Raw genomic sequence first — 15,506 nt, 5'->3', positions numbered from 1 at the left:
TATCTCTTGATCCAATAACTCTCCCCTCCACCCCTACACTCCCATAGACCCCACACCACATTATATTCTATTTTTGTTTGTTTAATCTCTTATAACATTTTGCACATTGGGATAATCAGACACTACTGTGCCTGATAATAAGAACATGCCACTTGTGTCAGCCATTGCTCTGAAAGAAACCAACCCAGTCAGCCCAGTGTGAGGTGAGAACACTAATAGTTTCAAGCCGCTGAATGGAAATGATTTAATTTGTTTGGAGATCATGAGTCAATCCCAAAGCACATGAGAACATGAGGAAGAGCTGGCATCAATCTTGCTCTTGTTTCCTCATTCCAGAGGGCTGTCACAGAGATATTGGTGTATAGTTCCACTTATTGGCCTCTCCTTGACGTCAGCCTTTCTCATGTACCAGTCCTTTGGCGACAGTGAACGCAAGTAGCAAAGCTCTTCATGGTGTGTTGGCCATGCCACCGAGCAACCCAACGCTTGGAGCGTTTCCAATTGATCCTCTTTCCCTTACTGCGATTGCATTTTGCCGAGATAAAAGGTCCTCCCTCTTCAACCATTTTCTGATCTTACAAAGAGAATCTCATGTCTGTGGAAAGAAACATTACAGTCAGTGATACAGGCACAATGATGCTAGGACTCAACAGTGTGCAGAGTGCGTAAATGAGGAATTTTCATGGAATGTGGCAAAGAGGAAAAGGAAACTGGAGGATCCAGACTTTGAACTGGAACCTGGATGAATGAAGGCTTAAGATATGGTTGGCCATGGATCAAATGCATAATGCTGTTAGATGTCCTGCCGTGAAAATGACAACAGAGTTATTGATGCACAAGCAATGTCAATACACACAGCATATGTTTAGTTTAAAGTTTAGTTTAGAAATACAACGTGGAAACAGGCCCTTCGGCCCACCAAGTCTGCACGAACCAGCGATCCCTGCACATTGACACTATCCTGCACACCAAGGGCAATTTACACATACACTAAACCAATCAACCTACAAACCTGTACGTCTTTGAAGTGTGGGAGGAAACCGAAGATCTCGGAGAAACCCATGCGGTCACGTGGAGAACGTACAAACTCTGTACAGACAGCACCCATAGTCGGGATTGAACCCAGTTGTTTGGCACTGTAAAGCAGCAACACTACCACTGTGTCACCGTGCCAAATAAATATAATGTCTTCACATAAAATGTCAACTTTGCATAAGTAGACTGCCATGGAACTGAGGAAAGAGTTTGACCGAAAGGCTGATGGACTCAAGGGGAAGGGACAACCTCTACCAAGGGCTGAAACTCTCTTTATCTCAGAATCCCAGCAACTCCACTGGTTTCAAAATGCCTGAAATCTGAGCAGGCTATTCAACTGTACATTGCATCACAACAGATTTTGAACTTTATTTGGACCTGCTCAGAAGGCAATAAATTCAATTTGTCTCACCCTCCTGCTACCAGCCAAACAGAAGTTAATTAGTAGCTATCCGGCTTAGAAAAGAACATAAATCAGTACAGCACAGGAACAGGCCATTCAGTCCATGATGTCTATGCTGAACAAGATACCAATTTAAAATAATCCTATCTGCCTGCATGGCTTGGTTGATTTGACCGATTTAGTAAGTGTGTTTGCTTTGTTTCTCTAATGCGATCGCTACTGCCAAGCAGAACTGAGTCATCAGTGTAACATTGCACTTTCTGACTTTAATGTTTATCTACAAGACCATGCACATTGCCTCACTGCCTGAAGAGTGATGCCAGTCCAAGGCAAATCATCGGTGGCAGCTTGGTCCTGTTATTGTCAGTGGTGTGTGGAACAGAAGTGGACCAGTACTAGTACAACGTCTGTCTCGGGGTGTTACACATCCAGCGTTCACATCCTTCAATGGCCTGGGTGGATTGCAGCTGCAAGAAAAGGCACGTACATTCTGAATAGCAAAACTCACTTCAGCCACAGCTGCTATTCTCTTAATGTTTGAAAATGCAAGTATCATTCTGTTATCACAATAACCAAATGAAAGCCAGCCTTGTGTTTGCAAATCATTATTCAGGTGCCAAGAGGCATCCATTGAGACTATGAATAGATGAAGGACTAGCTGTGAAAATCTAAATTTTCTGGGGAATGCCAGCCACAGAGTCAGCTGACAAGAACTATGCTTCTTGTTCCTCTAAATGGTCTCACGTGAATACTGCTTAAAGAGAACCGAGGAGCCGTGATATGTCAGTGCTTACATCAGTGAAGTTGGAACAGTACTTCTTTTGTAAACTTCCATTAGGGAGAACCTTTCATGGATGAAATGTCAGATTTTCACATTTTCTTCCACTCTTTTAAAGTGTATTAAAACACTCCAGTGTGTAGAGGCTATATTTAACCTCTTTGAGGATGAAGTCGAGACTCCAGTTCACTCTGTCAAATGCACCTATAGACTTTAAAGCTCAGAAACAGACCCTTCGGCCTATCAAGTCCACTCTGACCAGTGATCACCCCATACACTAACACCATCCTGCACATGAGGAACAATTTACTGAGTCTGAGGAAGGGTCTCGTCCAGAAACATCACCTATTCCTTTTCTCCAGAGATGCTGCCAGACCCGCTGAGTTACTCCAGCTTTTTGTGTCTGTGTTTGGGACAATTTACAATTATACCAAAGACAATTAATTTACAAACCAGTACGTCTTTGGAGTGTGGGAGGAAACTGGAGCACCTGGAGAAAACCCACATGATCACAGGGAGATGTGCAAACTCTGTACAGTCAAGCACGCAAAGTCAGGATCGAACCTGGGCTTCTGATGCTGTGAGGAAGCAACTCTACCATTGTGCCACTGCGCAGTATTGCACCTATAGTATATTGTATGCAACAAACAGTTGCCTCAAACCCAATGAGAAGGCATTGACTCCTTTTGCCCCCAGCTCAAATTCATGGATGGGCAATTAGAATCCATGTTGGCATTCTCTCAATTGGGAGAGACTTGTAAATCATCTCAGTGCAAAACATTAAGCAAGCTGGTCGATCATCAGACCCCTTGAATCAGTGAAGCCCAGCATAACCCACAGATTTTGATTGAGAGATACAGCATGGAACCAGGCCCTTCGGCCAACCTAGTCCCACCAACCACCTATCACATATAAACGTCATATCGACAAACCCCCATAGTCAGGATCGAACCGGGGTCTCTGGAGTTGTAAGGCAGCAACTCTACCGCTATGCCACCACAACCTTTGCTCCACCAGTTTTTACTGGTTGGCTATAGGTTTGCTCCACCAGTTGATCAAACCTTGGATATACTATTCTTCTTCCATTTACTCTTGCTATTTTATTGTCTCCTTTTGCTTGATGAAAGGTACAGGGTGGAATCAGGTCCGGTGGAATGCTGAGTCCACGCTGACCACCCATTCACACTACTTCTATGTTATCCCACTTCCAAATCCATTCCCTACACTAAGGGCAATATACAGAGGCCAAATAAGCTACATAAAGGTCGGCTCAGTGGCACAGCAGTAGAGTTACTGCCTTACAGCACCGGAGATCCGAGTTCAACCCTGACTATGGGTGCTGTCTGTATTGTGTTTGTATTTTCTCCCTGTGATTGCGTGGGTTTTCTCTGGTTGCCTCCCACATTCCAAAGGTTTGTAGGTTAATTAGCTTCTGTAAATTGCTCGCAGTAAGCGAAACTGCGATAACGTAGAATTAGTGTACGGGTGATCGTTTGTCGGCGTGGAATGGGTGGACCGAAGGGCCTGTTTTCACATTGCACTTCTAAACTAAACAAACCTAAGCAAACCTGCACGCCTATGGGATGTGGGAGGAAACAAGAGCCCCCCAGTGGAAACTCACACAGTCACAGAGAGAACATGCAAACTCCGCACAGACAGCATCTGAGATCAGGATTGAATCAAGGTATGTGGTACTGTGAGGCAGCAGGTCTACCTGATTCCATTCATTCAAAAATCCATTGATCTCATTTTTCAATAAACTCTTGGTCATGAGCAGCTATAGTTCCCTGGGCGTTGAGAATTTCAAAGATGTTCATCCCTCTAAGTGATGAAACATATCTTTATCCCAGCCATAAGCCTATGTCCTGAATTTCTTGCCAATTTGGGATAACATCCCATAAGTTACAAAAAAAGGACACAAAGACCTGGAGTGACTCAGTGGGTCAGGCAGCAACTCTGGAGAACAGTAATGGGCAACATTTCGGGTCAGGACCCTTCTTCAGGCTGATTCAATGATTCTTCCGACAGATTCCTCCAAGCAATGCTTGTCAATCACCACCCGAAACTTGAATGTTATAATAACAATTGTTATTCTATCTCCAGTGAATATAAGCAAGCTTTATTCAATCTCAGTAATCATTCTTGTGTACAGTACATTAATTTGTAAACAACAGAAGCTGAATAACATTTTACTTCGGAGTCACGTGAGTGATTCCGTGAAGAACCCGCTCAGCACGCATGCGCGGCATTACGTTTCATTACGTAGGCAACAGCGGCAGGCGGGAGTCAGGCACTCCCGCTACAAGCCTGAAAGAGGAAGCTTTAGGTAAGTACTTACCTTCAGTTTAACCAGCGACTCGCGTCTGTTTGTTGCTCCAGGTGGAGCAAAGCAGCAGACGCAAGCGGCCCCCGTTGGACTCCGGGCAAGGAGTGTTCCGTTCACGGAAGGGGGAGAGACGCCACCAGGACCGCACACGCTGCGGTCCACAGACAGGGTGCTGCGCCGGTGCCAGTCCAGACGCAAGCGGCCCCCCCTTGGACTCCGGGGGAGTCAGGCGCTCCCGCAACGGGGTGAAAGAAACGGCCGTCAGGTAAGCTCTGAGGTCGGGTTTTTCTTTCACAGGAGGAGCCTTCTGCTTTCAGGCAGAGAAGAAAGGCTCTAGAACAAACCTGCTCCCCAAGCCTCGGAAGAGTGGGGGGGGGGGGGGGGGGGGGCAGCAACAAGGCGGTAGGACCGCTTACCCGGCCTCCGCTATTCCCCGACACCGCGTCCGAGCCCAACCCGCTAGCGCCTGCGCAGCGGGCTGAAAGTAAAGCCACGGAAGAGGCGTCCGGCCGGTGGCTTCCGACTTGTCGGACGGGGACGTCTCTCCACCCGCCCGGGGGAGAGACAGCCGCCAGAGCCGCTGGAGCGGCTCCTGGAGCAGGAGCTCCAGCGAGACGCGCTTCGTGAGGGGCGCTCTCGCAGGGGGGAGTTCAGGCACTCCCTCCACGGTGCCTTCTGCACTGTCCATTGATTCCTCCTTACCCGAGGGTAGCTTTGGTGACCAGGACTGGGCTGGAGATCTCGGGAGTATGCAAGGGGTGCAGGAACAGGAAGAGCTGCTAGGTGTGGTGGACCGCTACGTGGCAACCCCACGTGCAGGAGGCCGTTCAAGGCCCTACAGGAGAGGTGGTCAATGAGGTATACAGCTCCAGAGAACTGTGAGTCCCTTAAAGTGCCGGCTGTAAACAGCCAAAAGTGGGGGCACGTTGGGGCAAACATTCGGAACCAGGAGCTAAAACTGCAGCGATCCTCAGGCTCCTGACGTCAGCCATCACATCGTCTGCTCATTCCGTGGACCAATATGGAGATGACCACAACCTTCGTAAACAAATCATAAGACCTGCCATAAAATCCTAAATTTGCGGGGTTGTGCAAAACCCCAGCCACTGAGCCAGACCCACTGCTCTCTGGCAAAAACCTCACAAAGCATATGAAGGATATGGAGAGGCCTTAACAAGCTTTCGGTCTCATGAGGGCAGGCCCCGGGACGAGCAAAACCAAAAACAATAAGCAGCAGCACCCCATCGCGTTCATCAGTCGACGTCTACATATGGGACTGATGAAAGCTAGGGGTCCGCATTCTATCACCAAAAGTCTTCTTTAGACCAGAGCCCAGAGCGGACCCCATGGAAAATGTGCCACCCCCCAACGTCACCGCCACGTCAGACGACGTGCAACACTCGTTGGACCGGCAGGAAACAGAAGAATACCCATAACCATGGAGGTAGGTGGGTCTGGTTCCTACCAGCATATAGAGTAATACTAACACACGGGAGTCTATCACGAGTGATCAGTATATACTCAATGACATTAGTGGATACAAATACAATTCATACTAGAAAAATTGCCACCAGGTCAACATTCACCCCAGAGGGTATTTTCCCCTCTCCGTTAAAGAAACGAGAGGGACAAGCTGAACTGGTGAGACTAATTACAAAGGGTATCATGGGAAAACCTGAACCCTTGCAATATATTCACTAAACCCAAACAAGTTGGTGGATGTCGCATCATCATTGACTTAATTTCACTAAATATGTTTGTTAAGTATATACATTTCAAAATGGAAACAGTTGTTACTGCCAAACAACTACATTCCAAAGGATACTTCATGGCAAGCATTGATCTTAAAGATGTTTACTATTTAGTACCATTCACAAGGATCATCGCAGATACCTGAAATTTACCTGGATGGGGCAGCTATAGCAGTTTAAAGCGATGTCTTAAATGGTAGGCGAGACCATGGAATTGATTATGTTAGCTGTGTCAGCTACAAAACAGTTATTCGAAACCCTGGGATTGCCTTACATCCAGATAAATCTAAGTTTAAGCATCCACAATCATGGACCACTTGGGCTTCACAATTAATTCAGTCTACGTGACTGTAACATTGCCAAGAGACAAAATAGTTGAATTGGCACAATCATGCAACAATTTAATGGTCAACAAACTACCAACTACTCAACAAGTAACAGAGTAATTGGAAAAATGGTAGCAGCATTTTCCGGTTACATAATTCGGACCTTTGCACCAAAAACAACATACAGGTCATTATGATCGTGTCATGAAGTTACCCACTGAAGCAATATCAGAACTACAGTGGTGGGCAAAAAACGTTTGGCCTAGTTTACAGCCCTATTGTCATCACTAACCCTATGTTAGTTATCCAAACAGATGCCAGTGCTCAAGGCTGGGGAGCAACTAACTCTATATCTAGCACAGGTAATAGATGGACTAACCCGGAGTCATCATTACCACTTACACTGGGCATTAATTATCTAGAGATGGGTGACTTTTATGGTTTAAAGCATATGCACAAATATGCATCACTTGCATGTACGGTTACAAATAGATAAATACTACGGTGGTGGCCTACATTAACCATATGGACGGCATAAAATCGGTATCATGCGACAAGTTGTGGCACGCCAGATATCGATTTGTTTGCATCCAGGCTAAATCACCAGGTACCTATGTATGTCGCTTGGGAACCAGACCTGAGGCAGCAGCGGTAGTTGCGTTCGCGCTGGATTGGGGAAATTCTTCTTCTATGCATTTCCTCCCTTCTGCCTCATCAGTCGGGGACTACGCACAATACAAATGGACTCTGCTTCAGGTATTTTGATAGTACCCGACTGGCCTCCGCAGCCATGGTTCCCAATATGCCATGACATGGTTGTTGAAACTCCGATGGTATTCCCCAGTGACCCAGAGTTATTAACACCCAGTGTCGGGCACAAGCCACCCGTGCCATGAAAAAATCAAACTCCTGGGTTGCAGATTCTGCACAAACCACTTCTGGGACTGGGATTATCAGAACAAACCGTCGACACCATGTCAGCATCCCTCCGAACATCCACTAAAAAACAGCACTTGTCCAGCATCAAAAAATGGGAGAAGTACTGCTTGGATACAGGGACCACCTACTCAACCGCTACAGTTACCAACGTACTGGAATTCCTGGCGAACCTTCACCATGATGAAGGACTCAGCTACAGAGCCATCAACACAGCTAGAAGTGCCCTGCCTGTCTATTTAAAACCAGCTCCAGGACAACAGGCCATGGGGTCCCACTCGCTGGTGGTCAAACTAATCAAGGGTATTTACAACTCTAACCCCCTAGACCAAGGTACACCCATACATGGGATGTCAGTGTGGTCCTGACATACCTCAGGGGATGGCCACCAGCCAGATCCCTCAACCTGGAACAATCTATGCTCAAAACACTCATGTTGATGGCACTTGTATCTGCACAGAGGGTCCAGTCACTACACCTATTGCGACTGGGCACCATGCTCACAGCTCCAGACCAGATCTCTGTCGTTATCCAGGGAATGATCAAACAGAGCAGTACCAGGAACACCTAATCCAGTCGTGGAATTCCGGGCTTACCCGCCAGAAACACGGTTATGTGCCATGACCCTACTATCCTACATAGACACAACCAAAATATTCGAGGGAGATGAAAAGCCTTGTGGGTCAGTCATAAAAAACCTTATGGTCGGGTGACGAGCCAAACCATTTCGAGATGGCTCAAGCAGTTGCTAAAAGCTGCTGGGATAAAAACTAACATATACAAATTTCATTCCACCAGGGCAGCATCCACGTCGAAGGCTAAAAGAATGGACGTGCCTATAGACCACATCCTGGCTACAGCAGAATGGTGGGGGGAAAGACCGTTCAGAAAATTTTATAATAAGCCGTTGGCAAAACCTGTTTTAGTTGCAGGAAAGATTTTACAGACTGCAAATATTTAATTTAAGCCCAGGGGAGCAATTTAATTTCTTTGTTGTTATTGTTAAAAAATACTATTGTGTTTTTCTACAAACAGATTCATTGGTTGATTACGATAACACACTTCCTCCCTCAAAGGCTTCGGCAGTGATGTAGTAATAACTGTTACACGGTTTGAAATCACAGAGCTTTGAAATCTTCACGGAATCACTCACGTGACTCCGAAGTAAAATAGTAAGATTAAACGAGAACTTACCAGTTTGAAGTTTGATCTGTATTTTATGAGGAGTTATGATGAGGGATTATGTGCCCTCCGCTCCCACCCTCAATAATATGGGTCGAATTCATAAACTGATGTCTCCTTGTCTTTACTATGTTTACTTCATTAACTGTGTCTATCTGTGATTCCACACCGCTGCTTTGAAGTATGCCGCGCATGCGTGCTGAGCGGGTTCTTCACGTAATCCCTCATCTTAACTCCTCATAAAATACAGATCAAACTTCAAACTGGTAAGTTCTCGTTTAATCTTACTATTTTACTCCTCCAAGTAAAGTATTTTGTGAGGTGTACGAGTCCAGATCATGAAATGACAAGGATGAGTGGTTGTCTTTATTTATCCTGATCATGAGATTTTGACCCGTGATTCATCTGATGTTGAATGCACATATATCACATGTGAATATATGAATGTTGGAGTTATGAATCATAACTTTGTAGACTACATCATGTGAGGGATATAAGCAAACTCCATTGCAGAAGGCTTGCTCTAAACATGGTCAGGAATGCAGATGTAAGAGTACAATGGGCATCTTATGTCAACCAAAGCAATATTAACACAACAAGAAGCTTTCCATTTCTGATGTATTTTGCCCCCTATTTTCTCCCCTTCTTTCCTGCAGATATTGACAGCCACTGTGTCACCCTTACAATAAAATGTAATAGTTTCAAGCGAGTGTTGTGCATAAGATTCACCATGTATCCCACCTGTATACTAAATAGTAACAGGTTATACATAATATAACGTGAAAATGTTTTATTATAGTTTTTTTTAATTCATTGTAATCTAAAGTGGGGAAAACCCCCCACATGGAAGCACTGCAGAAAGACACAGTAACTGCGAGCCCGAGGCATCCGAAGAGAAAAACATTGTATTGGGCAGAGCATGGAAAACAAAATAGAGCCTCTAGCTCTCTGGCATGGAAATGGGCGTCCCATGAAAACATGACAGCGCTCCAGGCTCTCTCACATGGGACTGGCAAGTACTGCATTGTGAAGTGAAGAGTCGAAGAAAACCAAAGCAGATTTCAAAAATAATACTGAAATGAAATGGAAGGAGCATGACTCCGAGTCAGTCGCCCACCTCTGTTGTCCTGGAGACAATGTAGCTGCAGGAGCAGTCTTGAACCTCTTCATGTGTAAATGCTGGAGGTGAGCTGCCTTGTTCTTTTCCTTTCCCTCTCTCATGCCTTTCCAGTTTCTCTTTCGGAGATTTCCCCTACACATTAAAAAATGCTCACTCTTTATTCATGCTGCCATTTGCTGTCTCGGTTATGCTTTTTAATGTTAAGTAACATTTCTGGAATTGGCCGTTAGATGAGAACAGAGTGAAACATGAATGAATAATCCGGTTGCAGTTTTCATTGTCATTCCAGCCCTGATCAGGCACATGCAGTTATTCAATTACACTATTTCACAGAAGGTAATATGGTGCCCCTGGAGTGCATTCATTCCACGGGGGATCAGATCACAGGTGATGCTTACATGACTGTGCAATTGGTGTGAGACTCACATGGGTGAAAGAGCAATGCCCCGCAGTGCGTTTACCATGAACCACATCTCCATGGCTCTTCCCTTTGAAAACACCTTGTTAGGAAATTTGAGCTGCCCATTTCCCACTGAGACATCAATGGAGTCTGATTTCAAACACAGTCTGAACAGTTCAGTTTTGACAGGCAAAGAACTGGTTCATCGAGAAATAGTGTACACCTGAATCACTGGGATTTGTACCGACTGCTTCAGCTGCCATTAAGAAATCCCTTATTCCTGACACGTTAAGCTCTTTCATAAATAATAAATTGGGACAGAATGCAAAAAATAAATCTCAATAAATAAAACACTTCAGCTATCATTTAAATTGACTTATGATCAATTAAAGCCAGAGATACATTTCCATAAAAGGTTTACCTTTTTAACCGTGTTTTTATTAACTACTCTGTCCTTCAGCTCACTCATTATCTTCAAGCGTATAACACCGTGCCCCAGGCACATGGACAAGCAAGGAAGATTAAAGTTTATTGAAGGGTTCATTTTCCAAAACATTTTTATTTGGCCTGGCAGCTGTGGAGCAGAAAGCATTACTTTACAAGAATTTTAAGCTACAGTCTTTCTTGTAAACTTATCACCAACACTTGAAAAGATGTTAATATTAAAGGTCGCTCTCTCATCTCTGACATTTGAACATTTCTGTTTTCCACTGATGGCACTGAGAGAGGATTTTGGAAGGTTTTGCAACCCAATCCTGTGAGATGTACGTTTGGTTGTACTCATTTGAATCAAAGTTCAAACCGTGTACATAAGCTTTTCAATTTGCAATGTGGCAGGAAAGAAGAAGCATTCAGTCAAATAGATAGCCACTCATCACTTGAAGCATTTGCTGTAAAGTTGCCAAAGTTCCAAAGGACGGCATGGTGGCGCAGTGGTAAAGTTCCTGCCTTACAGCGCCAGAGACCCTGGTTCAATCCTGACTACAGTTGCTGTCTGTACATGGTTTGTACGTTCTCCACGTGACCACGTGGGGTTTCCTGGAGTGCACCGGTTTCATCACACACTCCAAAGATGTACAGGTTTGTAGGTTAATCGGCTTCGATACAAAAATTGCTATTTGTCCCTTGTAGCTTGTGCTAGTGTACAGGGATCTCTGATTGGCGCAGACTCGGTGGGCCGAAGGGCCTGTTTCCGCACGGTATCTCTAAACTAAACTAAACTAAAATATGCGCATTCACTGGAATGATAAGCAATCCAATGCCCCCTAACAGAGCAACATCCCCTCCAGTACGGAGGGTGGAGGGTCGGGATGGAGGAGGGTGGGGTCTCCCTGTCAGTTTACTCCTGGGCCTGGCCAAGATGGCCACTCGCAGGTCCAGGCAGCGGGCAGTCGAGGATTCTGCCCGAGTCGACTTCCTGCCCCTCTTCCATTCGTGCTCGGGTGTCCCTGGAGAGGGAGCACAAAGTGGCCATGGGAATTTGTTACTCTATATTTGTGCGTATTTGAATAAATGCTCATTGTATTTTTTTAAAAAGAGCAACATCTTCAGCCCTGAGTCACTAATCACATACAGTTGGCTCCAGTGGGCAGGCCGCACTCCTGAAACAAAATCTGTAGCGGAGTCTTTAGCTTTCCTAGTTACCTCAGAACCAGAAAACTGGAATGGAAGTAAATCATCCTCAATCCCAAGGATCTGCCAAAGAGATCACCATTACAATGCCAGAAAGAAAGGGAACAATATAACCATTAAATTGCCAGAAATTGAGGGCAGATGTGGAAATCACCATTAACTTGCCAAGAATTTGCTTATCTACATGTTTACTGACTGCACTCAAACAGGCTACTACAATGCACACTCAATACAGGACCAGTTTTAATGTTTGCTTGTTCAGATAATCACCATCATCATGAGGAAAAGGAATGTGAAAATACTCTCAATATCGGACCAGTTAATTCTATAAATCAGTGCAGCTTCCAAGTGCTGGGAAAGGGCATCAAACCTACCGATGGGAAGCATATACAGTGTAACATATCACAAAGAGGATGCATGAGATAATATGGACATTTGCTTTGTCTTATAGGAACAGGGGTGTTTAATGTTAAAAGGAATACTGAACACGTCAACTTTAAACATTGAAACATGGTCTTTTCTGTCTAGATGGTCACCGCAAAATTTTACCTGGACTTACGACTCCGTCTTCAGATAATATTTCATTTCCAAATGGAAGATGGTGTTGGGATGAGAGCTTGCTAGATCGTCCTCCCAATTGAGTTCCTGTTAAAGGCTGAACATAAGAATGGATCAGTGATGGGAATTAGGCTAAATATTTTTCTCTGATGACTCGCAGTACATAACAGATATGGTATTTGTTTAGTTTATTCTCATGTGTAGTGAGATACAGTGAAAAGCTTCTGTTGCATGCTAACCAGTCATCGGAAGGACAATACACGATTAGAATCAAGTGTATTGATCCACAGTGAATAGATACATGATAAAGGGAATGATGTGAATGACATTTAGTGCAAGATAAAGTCCAGTAAATTCCGATCAAAGATAGTCCAAGGGTCTCCAAAAAGATATAAATATCAGGGAGGTGATTTCCTCCAGCCATGTGTTATGACTTAAGTATAGTTAGTTGTGGTGGAGCAGTTACCACATCAGAATCACACCAGAGATATCAATCCAAATCCCACCGCCAGTTGTGGAAATTAAATTCATTTTGCCATTTGAAACTGAAAAAAACACAGAGGCATTCTTGGCAATGATGGCCACCAAATTACTTGCCATACAGTGGCCTGTTTTAGTGCAGTCAGTGAGCATGTACATAACCAAACTCTTGGCACGTTCATGGTGATTTCTACCTATAGAAACGAGGAACTGCAGATGCTCGTCACACAAGTGCATCTAATTCACTAAGTCCCTTTAGGGGAGAAGCCTGTCCTGTCATCCTTAAGGGCCTGTCCCACTTTCACGACCTAATTCACGACCTCTGCCTAGTTTGCCCATGACTCATACTCGCAGCATGGTCGTCACGAGGACGTAGGTAGGTCATAGCAGGTCGTAGGTAGGTCGTAGTAGGTCGTGATGATAGTCATGGGTGACAATCCATATTTGAAAAACCCGCCAAGAAACTTGCGCTGCGCATCGCAGTACTGCAAAGGCAGAATTTCAGCTGCCTTCAGCTCCCCTTGAAATTGATGGCTTGAAGCAGCGCCGATGGCACGTCAGCTGCACAGACGTTCGCGTGTTGCAAGTACTGCGCATGAAAGGCACGGAGAATTATGCCTATCTAAGAGATCGATCTCTCAGATAGGCATAATTCTCCCATGCCTTTACTATTTATATTTAATAATTACCATTTTATAATTTTAGTCAGGATAGGCAGTGCCTACCTTGCCTACCATGATGGCACGTGCCTGCCTAATCAGGAATCTGTCAATCTGTGCCTTAAAAATATCCAATGATATGGCCCCCACAGCCATCCGTGGCAATGATTTCCATAGATTTACTACCCTACTAAATTAATTCCTCCTTATCTCCTTTCTAAAGGAACGTCCTTTTATTTTGAATCATGAATTTAGTTGCATCATGATCTTTGTTACATTGTATGACCAGCAACCCCTACAGCTCTCACCATTGAGTGCATTTGCATTACCAGTGGGGCTGGATGTACCCAAGGATTGTAAAGGAAGACTCTGCCATATTGAATTTAAGGTAAGACTGTCATACATTTGCCCCCAATTAGATGTTTGGGAGGGGTTTGTTTAAGCACCAAAACAGTAAAACCTTGCAGACCATTTTGGCAAGTTTGAACACAGCTAAATTGTTCCTAGCCCAGTTGAGCTTTCAAGGCCTTGTCACACCATCAACCAACTGCTCACATTAGTTCTATGTTATCCAACTTTCACTCACTGTACACTAGGGTCAATTTACAGAGGCCAATTAACCTACAAAACCAGCATATCTTTGGGATGTAGGAGGAAATCAGAGCATTGGGAGGAAACCCATGCGGTCATAGGGAGAACGTGCAAACCCCACATAGATAGCACCCGAGGTTAGGATCGGACCTGGATCTCTGGCAGTGTGAGGCAACAGCTCTACCAGCTCCACCATTGTGACAGTTCCTTTGGAAGAGTGGACTTGAGTAGTAAAATATCCAGAGTGCTTTGTTGTTGGTGTAAGTGAAGGAGGGGGGGCACTGAGGGTTTTGTAGCTGCACAGGCAGAGTGCCAGAATCTCAGGTGGAAGGGTGATGCCCATAGGCATTTACCTGTGACTCGGAGAGTAAGGTTAATCACCTCAGAAACAACCCTGTCAGACAACATTATCCACCTCCCAAACACTTAATACCACAGAGACAATAGATAGATTCAGTTTCAGATGCAGAGTCACTTAGCCTGTGCACTCGCACGGAATGAGAATTTCTATCGGTGATGAACAATAGGCATTTGTCTGCAAAAGGCAAACTGCCACCCAGCGCTGAGTGTAATCAAAACAGCTTCACCAAAACAAGCCCAGCTTCTCTCCCTACGCTGGGAACGCAGGCAGGGCAGGGACCGCTGGGGTGTGGAACATAATTCACAGCCACAGCCCGACAGCCTGTGTGGCTTCTGGCTGCAAAGTAATTGATGGGGAGACAGCTAGAGATTTTGACACAGACCGAGGGACATCAACCTTACATCTGCAAACAGTCAATATCCGGCAACATAATTCAAGTAATGAGTTGAATGGGCATGGTTGCTGAATTGAACTTTTTGCCTAAGAAGTATGATTTAAATAAACTTAACAACACAAAAGTGATTCTGACAGAAAATAAGTGAAGCCGAGAGACTTTGAAGCACTCCCCAAGTAAATAACTCCCTGTCACAGTTACTGTTACACAATGCTCAAAATAACAGAGACGGCAATCACTTCTGACATCATTGATGAAACCCGAATGCAGACAAACATTTTGATTTATATACAATGAATAATATTCTATCATTCTGTAAACCCATTTAAATAATCTGCAATTTGGTATGAGCTGGAATTACAAACTAATTGCAGTCGAGACCTGCAATACTGTGTTATGTTTGCACAATGCATCTCATCACATGAGTGCATGTGACATTACATTCAGTATTAAATGAGATATATATGAGATTTCTTCAACAGTCAGAATATAAAGACGGCTCAGTTTCCTGACCACATTATTGCTCTGTTATTTGAGGGTGTAGGTGAGGCTGCATTTATAGTCCAGACCTGGT

At 44.6% G+C, this 15,506-nt stretch overlaps 1 long non-coding RNA gene across 1 annotated transcript in view; it reads right to left on the bottom strand.

Annotated features, from left to right (window-relative positions):
• Positions 1 to 230: 230 nt before the first annotated feature.
• The window catches only part of LOC116988240, a 49,340-nt gene continuing 34,064 nt past the window's right edge, over positions 231 to 15,506 (bottom strand). The window contains exon 2 of the long non-coding RNA XR_004415890.1: positions 231 to 595. This is a non-coding gene — a long non-coding RNA (uncharacterized LOC116988240). The remainder of the gene's footprint in view (positions 596 to 15,506) is intronic.

The sequence above is a fragment of the Amblyraja radiata genome, chromosome 27 (genome assembly GCF_010909765.2).
Source record: "Amblyraja radiata isolate CabotCenter1 chromosome 27, sAmbRad1.1.pri, whole genome shotgun sequence".
NCBI classification, from domain to species: domain Eukaryota; kingdom Metazoa; phylum Chordata; class Chondrichthyes; order Rajiformes; family Rajidae; genus Amblyraja; species Amblyraja radiata.
The sequence above is the reverse complement of the archived record's forward strand: the minus strand, read 5'-3'. Positions and strand labels throughout refer to the sequence as shown.